We start from the raw sequence: 6,347 nt of genomic DNA, 5'->3' as shown, positions 1-6,347 counted from the left end.
CCTTCCCCGGCTGCTTGAAGAGCCTGGCACCAGGAAGTGTTCCCAGCCTCACAGAAATGGATCCCTGCCATTTAAGAGGGCAGGTATGCTGTTCAAGCAGGTGTGCCTGCTTCAAATTCTATGTGGAACAAGATGATGGGATGACTACACACATAAGAATTCAGGATAAAAAACAAAAAACAAACAAAAAAGCCCCTGTGGGCTGTGATTTCACAGAGTGGAGGTTTTAATCTCTGCTAAATGAAGTCTGGCTACCTAGATGTACTTGGGCCAATTCAAGAGGCCAGAATGAAAAGATGAAGTGAAAAGTGTCTGTAGACAGTGGAAGAAGCACAACCAGCAAAAGTTCTTTTACTCCCCCACCCCCACCCCCACCCCCAGTCCCTTCGGCTTTTCACTTATTTTCAATGTTCTTGTTTTTTTCATAGGCTTGATCTCAGTGTCCTTGCATGATAGGGGTAGTAAATTATGTACTACAAGATCTGGGCTGAAACATGCTTAATCTTTAGGAAGAAATATAGAGCTGCTTAATCTCCTGAATGAGCAGCACTGTAAACACTGTAAACACATGCAGTAAGATATGGTGAACATGTGCTGCCATGTGCAAGGGATTATTGATTGGTGCCTCCATCCAATCCATGCCCCAGCCCATTCATGGAAGATTACTTTCAAAGAACCTGTCTGGTTATGATACTTCACAGGCTTTAAAAAAAAAGCAGGGGGGGGGGGGGAAGGGCCGGGGGGAGGGCGGGGAGCCTGCTTGGCTCAGTAAGTTAAGCATCCGACTCTTGATTTGGGCTCAGGTCATGATCTCACGGTTTATGGGTTGGAGCCTGTGTCAGGCTCTGCACTGACAGCAGAGAGCCTGCTTGGAATTCTCTCCCCCTCTCTCTCTGCCCCTACCCTGTTTATGTGCCTCCTCATTGTCTGAAAATAAATAAACGTTAAAAAAACCTTTATATTAAAAAAACCACAACACTTAACCCTAACCTGTTACTTGGAAGGTAGAGTTCAGACCATTTAACAGGGCAAAATTCCAGGAAAGTAAAAATGCTTTCCAATCACAATGTCTTTTCTAGGAAAGTGAGTCTCAGATCTTAATGGTTTTGCAAAGCCAGGTACTTTGAGAAAAACCAGTCCTGTTACCCTGACTTCCTAGAAGGGAAACTCACCTTTGGCTCCATAGCCAGATGTCTCTGGCTTGGATGGCTGGGTGGCTGAAAGTGATAGGAAATGTGTGAGGACCTCCTCAACAGTCCCACCGGCTCCTACATCTTCCTCTAGTGCATGGTATTGTAAACGCTGACTTCCTTGCCTTTATTTCCCCTCTACCCCAAAAGCTTTGTGATGAGAGGGGCTGAGTAATGTCAGGACCTAGCAGAGTGCCTCATTCTAGTCACTGAATAAATATTTGCTAAATGAATGGATATAAAACCATCAAAGTCTGGAGATACAAAATGGAGTAGCAAAAAAGGAAGTAATCCTCTTGATTCACAACTCTGTAACAATTATTCTGACTTGGAGTCAAAAATTCTCTGGATTTTTTTCCCCAGATAGGCAAAAAGGTGAAAATGGATGGCTAGCTAAGGCCTCTTCCAGCATTCTACATACACGCATGCACAAAGCATGTTTTTGAAATGAATTTTCAACTAATTTTGAAATGAATACACCAGAATTCATAAGTGCAAATGAACATTGGTTCCTTTAAATGTAGGTACTTTGACAAGTTAGTTATTCAATTATGAAAACCAATTTGGAATTCTGGAGAATTCTTTTTGTTTCTAATTTAAAGCAAAACCAAATATAGCTTTTTAAAAATTCACAAAAGTAATATATATTTGCTACTAAAAACAAATCAGAAATCATAAGAGGAGAAGATAACCTACCCACAATCATACTGACAAAACCACTACTTAGCTTGAGTGTAAATCTGAGTCCTCTATAAACATATCCTATCTGTCTACATTGTTTCTTTATAAAACCAGCTTTATTCCACACTGGCAACTTCTCGCTTTTACCTTAATATAGTATGAGTATCTTCTCATATACTTTGCAAGCACAGTAATCTATTGGGTGGCAATATCAATTTATTTAACCAATGACCCACTCCTGGATATTTAGGTTATTTACCCATCACTATTACCCACCCCCCCCAAAAAAAGCTACATTAAATGTCCTGGTAATTACCATTTAGTGCACACATATTATGTTCTCAGAACTTCCAGAAGTGAATTTTTTGAAACAAGGCTGTACATTTGTAACAAAGTTGATTTGTAGGTAGTTTGTATGTAGCAGATCTCCATCTTTTGACAGTAGATATAGCCACTGGAAGGAGCCAAGAGTCAGCTGGGGTAGAATCTGGTGATTACAGTCAGAGATCAAGGGAGGCGATACTATTTTTAGTTGCAAGCCTCTGACTATTCAGCAGTGTGACAGGTTTTCACATGTGACTCAACGTGGCTCTGAAGGCAGTTGCAACAGGAATTCCAAACTGTTGTAAGCTTTGGCTCATTATCAAACTAAGCATATTACTTCCCAAAGACAAAACCATGAAGGGGACACACAGAGCTAGGTGATGCCACTTTCTCAGGATTCCTAACGCTGCAGTTACATCTCGTTCACATGCACAGAAAGTCTCAATAGTTGGGTCAATTCCTTTAAATAGTTGACTGGTTCACTTAAAACTTACATATTGGCAGCTTTTCCAGTGTGACATTCTCATAAACTCTCATTTACCACTTGGATGACACTTCACGTGTATCATCTTTTTACTTTTCATACTACCACTAAACACATAGATATTATTCTCTCCATTTTATACACAAGGAAATGGAGGCTCGGAGAAGATAAGTGATTTGCCCAAGGCAGCAGAGCTGATAAAAGGCAGAGCCAGGATGCCAATAAGGATCTGTTTAGCTTCACCAGCCACATTCCTTTCCTTTTCTGAGCTAGCCATGTAGCACCTCTGAGTAATTCTTCAATGTATCATTACAGGGTTGTTCAATCTTAACTACTACGATTAACATTTCTTAATGACTATCACTACCAGTGAACAATCCTATTCTTTATTTAACCTGGAAGTGAACTGAACGAAACTGGAGGTACTGCTTATGAATAGGCTCATTCATATTCTTAAGAAAAACTGGCAGTAACTACAAAAACCCATTAATTCAATTTGAATAAAGTAAATATTGATACTAGACTTTACATTTAAAGAGACTTGTCTGGCAAGTGAGTCACGTTTTAACAATAACCATAGTAAAAGGGGAAAAATTAGAGCAGCAAGTTAAATAAAAGGCTAATAAAACTTGAAGGCAACAGCTCAGTGTTTTCTTTTAACCCCTGAAGAACACCAAATATATATTACGGTGCATAAAGAGTCATTTCAAGAAACGACTATTAACAATCTAACAGTAGAGTCAACACTAAGAATTTCAATGATATCCAACTCAAAAATGCATAGGGAGAGTAAAGTTATTTTATTAAATCATGCACATCACGTGTGTTAGTGCAAATAGTTTAATCTGTACTCCAGAAATTCTATTGTACTTTATATCTTTACAAAATAGATTTAAAACAATTATTTACTTTAAAAAATGTAATTCTGAAGTTAAGCATTTCAGAACAATATTTGCAATAACCTATATACAAGAGGTACTGGGTACCACTGGCATATTAGCATTCTGTGGTGGAGTGGCTTCCTGCAACAGAAAATGATGAAATGAACTATATGACAGCATTTTCTACAAGTCATTGGTGACTAATTCCTCCATAAATCTAGTGATACTCCCAACAGCAAATCCCAAGTAGCTTAAAATATAACCTTTAAAGTATAAACAACGACTGCCAAACATCACAAGGCAAATTATATCCTAAACTTCTATTTCAACACTTGGCTAGCCCTGTGGATGGCCACAGAACATTCGAGCCAATTCACTGACATTCCCTCCCAGTTGCGCTGACTGAAAAATTTAACTAGGTGATACTTTAGGATATTCTATGACCTAAATAAATTTTATTGACATAACTGTGGTGCCGCACAAAACCATAGCTAAACTTTCACTTCTGTGTTTTAAATTTATAACATCAAGCAGTGCTTTTAGGTGCTTCACTGTGCATGGAACACTACTAATCTTGGGAATAATGCTTCTCGTAAACAGAATGTCCCAATTAACAACAGTAAAAAGAAAATAACCATTTGCATACCGGACCAGGAAATCTGTTGGTAGGTAACAACAGCTCACCGTGAACATGAATTAGCTTTGAAATATCATAACCAAATTAAGTCAGTAAAAGCTTATCTAAAGAGATATTAATTCTTTCTTCAATTAAACATGCTTGGAGGAAGAGATGATAGAAAAAAAAAATCATGCTTCCTAAAATGCTGTATATGAGAAAGTAACTTGGCTTTTAAAGAAAATATCTCTTTAAATACATGAGGTTTAATAAATTGCATTCCAATTGACTCAACAGTTTGGTTTACTGCACTGAAATTGTAGAATTACTGTTTTTGCTCCCAGAAATACTTCAGTTTGCTCAAGAAAATACACACTCTCATGGAAAGTTTTTCAAAGTTGATGTCCTCCACATCGTCAAGTCACATTAAGGCTGAACAAGCGTGCACATATTCCCCAAATTATCACTAGAACAGAATATTTTCCAAGTGTATTTCTTCTTAAAAAAAAAAAAAAAAGAAAGAAAAAGAAAGAAAGAAAGAAAATCCACGCAAATAGTTGTCTCTAAGTCTTGTTCCCAATAGCTCAGTGGTTTTATAACAAGTAAAAATGGCGTAAATATGTAAAAAATATATATATATGTGTATATATTTCAAACTGATAGGCACTGAGCACACAGGGCCTCTCTTCCCATGTATGTGTTGGTTGTTTGGTTTGGGTAGTTATCGAATCAGAAAAATGAATTATCTGGCCATTAGAATTCAGAGTAAAATACCCATAAATTTAATGTTATAAATAATTTGGTGTACCAAGAAGCCTACTTTAGGCCACCATAATATTCAGAATCTCAACATACTAATTTAAAAATTACATGAAAAATTGCAAGCAAATTATTGCTTACAGTAGAATAAAGTCACAATTTTATATCCTCTTTATAGATAGATACATTTTATATAAGTTAAAGCAATGACCCTACAGCTGTATTCTTGCACTTCTGCTGTCTTAAGAGGTAAAAAGGAAGAAAATGGTTCTGTTTGTCCCCAGCATGAGTGTGATGCCAGCTTCTAAAGGGAGGACGGTGTACGGACTCAAGAAACGCTCTCATGGAGAAGCTCTGGCCAGACCTGGCACGTACAGCACGATGGCTGTCACCGCAACCAGGGCAGCCAACATGGGCATCCAGGGCCAGGGTTTCTGTGTGGAAAGAAACCGAGAGTCAATATCACATTCTTCCCTCTCTTTTCATACCTACTAACCCCTTGGTTCCAGAGAGTCCTGAATACTTAACAGAATATTAGAAAAACCTTATCTTTGCATAAGAATAAATCTTAAAAAGAGAAGAAAACAGGTGAGGGAGTGCAGGTGTGAGGAGAACCATTATAGCAGGAACGCTTTTAGAGGACCATTGTGTGGAAGCCACGTATAGCTCAGGAAAGTCTTGAGCAGTTTGCAATTTTGTTACAGTTGAAACCTAACAGTGACCCCTAAGAAACCCTGTGGGCTCAGCCTGCTTTATTTACTCCAGTGTCCAAATATTGCAACTAACTGATGTACACAGATGCCTGGAATATATGTCTGCTTAAAATGTTTATTTCTTCTTCTTCGCTTTTTAATGTTTATTTCTTGATAAAAACCAGATTTCTATGTGGGGATAGTTTTACAGAAGGAGCTGGTGGGTAAGGTGATAGAAAGAAAATGGTCTAAGCTTTGATCCTCTAATTTGAAACCACAGAAGACAAGATCAGATGGGGTTCAAGATGGGGAAGAGCTATTAGGACGCTGTCTCTTTGATACTTTTGGTAAAAACCATGTCCAGTGCAGTAATGTCACATGATTATCTCATATGATCTACTAACATGCATGCCTGTTGCAGGCAAGCATGGGCGGGCTGTTCCCTGTTAGCTTTTGGAGGGCCTTATAAGATCACTGTGCTCTGGTTGATAGCTCTATTTTCCACTCATGTTCTAAGAGTCTCACTGAGAAAGTGGCTTTTAAAGAAATATTCTGATGTTGCAGATCACGTCTCAGAAAGATATGGGCTAGGTTTATACTCGCATAAGTAAATGCACACTGGGGTTGAGATCATGAGCCACTGGTCCATTATGCTAATCTCATCCTTTTTCATCTTCATAGCCACAGTATAAATACAGGCAAAGGGTTGAAATGAAGAAA

At 38.2% G+C, this 6,347-nt stretch overlaps 1 protein-coding gene across 26 annotated transcripts in view; it reads right to left on the bottom strand.

Annotated features, from left to right (window-relative positions):
• Positions 1 to 3,456: 3,456 nt before the first annotated feature.
• Positions 3,457 to 6,347, bottom strand: part of SLMAP (sarcolemma associated protein) — a 151,201-nt gene continuing 148,310 nt past the window's right edge. For all 26 annotated transcript variants that reach the window (XM_047097612.1, XM_047097626.1, XM_047097634.1 and 23 more), the window contains one exon: positions 3,457 to 5,369. The gene's annotated coding sequence lies outside the window, so the exon portion shown is untranslated. The remainder of the gene's footprint in view (positions 5,370 to 6,347) is intronic.

This window comes from Lynx rufus, unplaced genomic scaffold (genome assembly GCF_022079265.1).
Source record: "Lynx rufus isolate CCGP_SWC_20201006 ecotype Redwood Valley unplaced genomic scaffold, mLynRuf1.p SCAF_4, whole genome shotgun sequence".
Lineage (NCBI taxonomy): Eukaryota > Metazoa > Chordata > Mammalia > Carnivora > Felidae > Lynx > Lynx rufus.
Note: the sequence above shows the minus strand (reverse complement) of the source record. Positions and strands in the feature narration are given on the sequence as shown.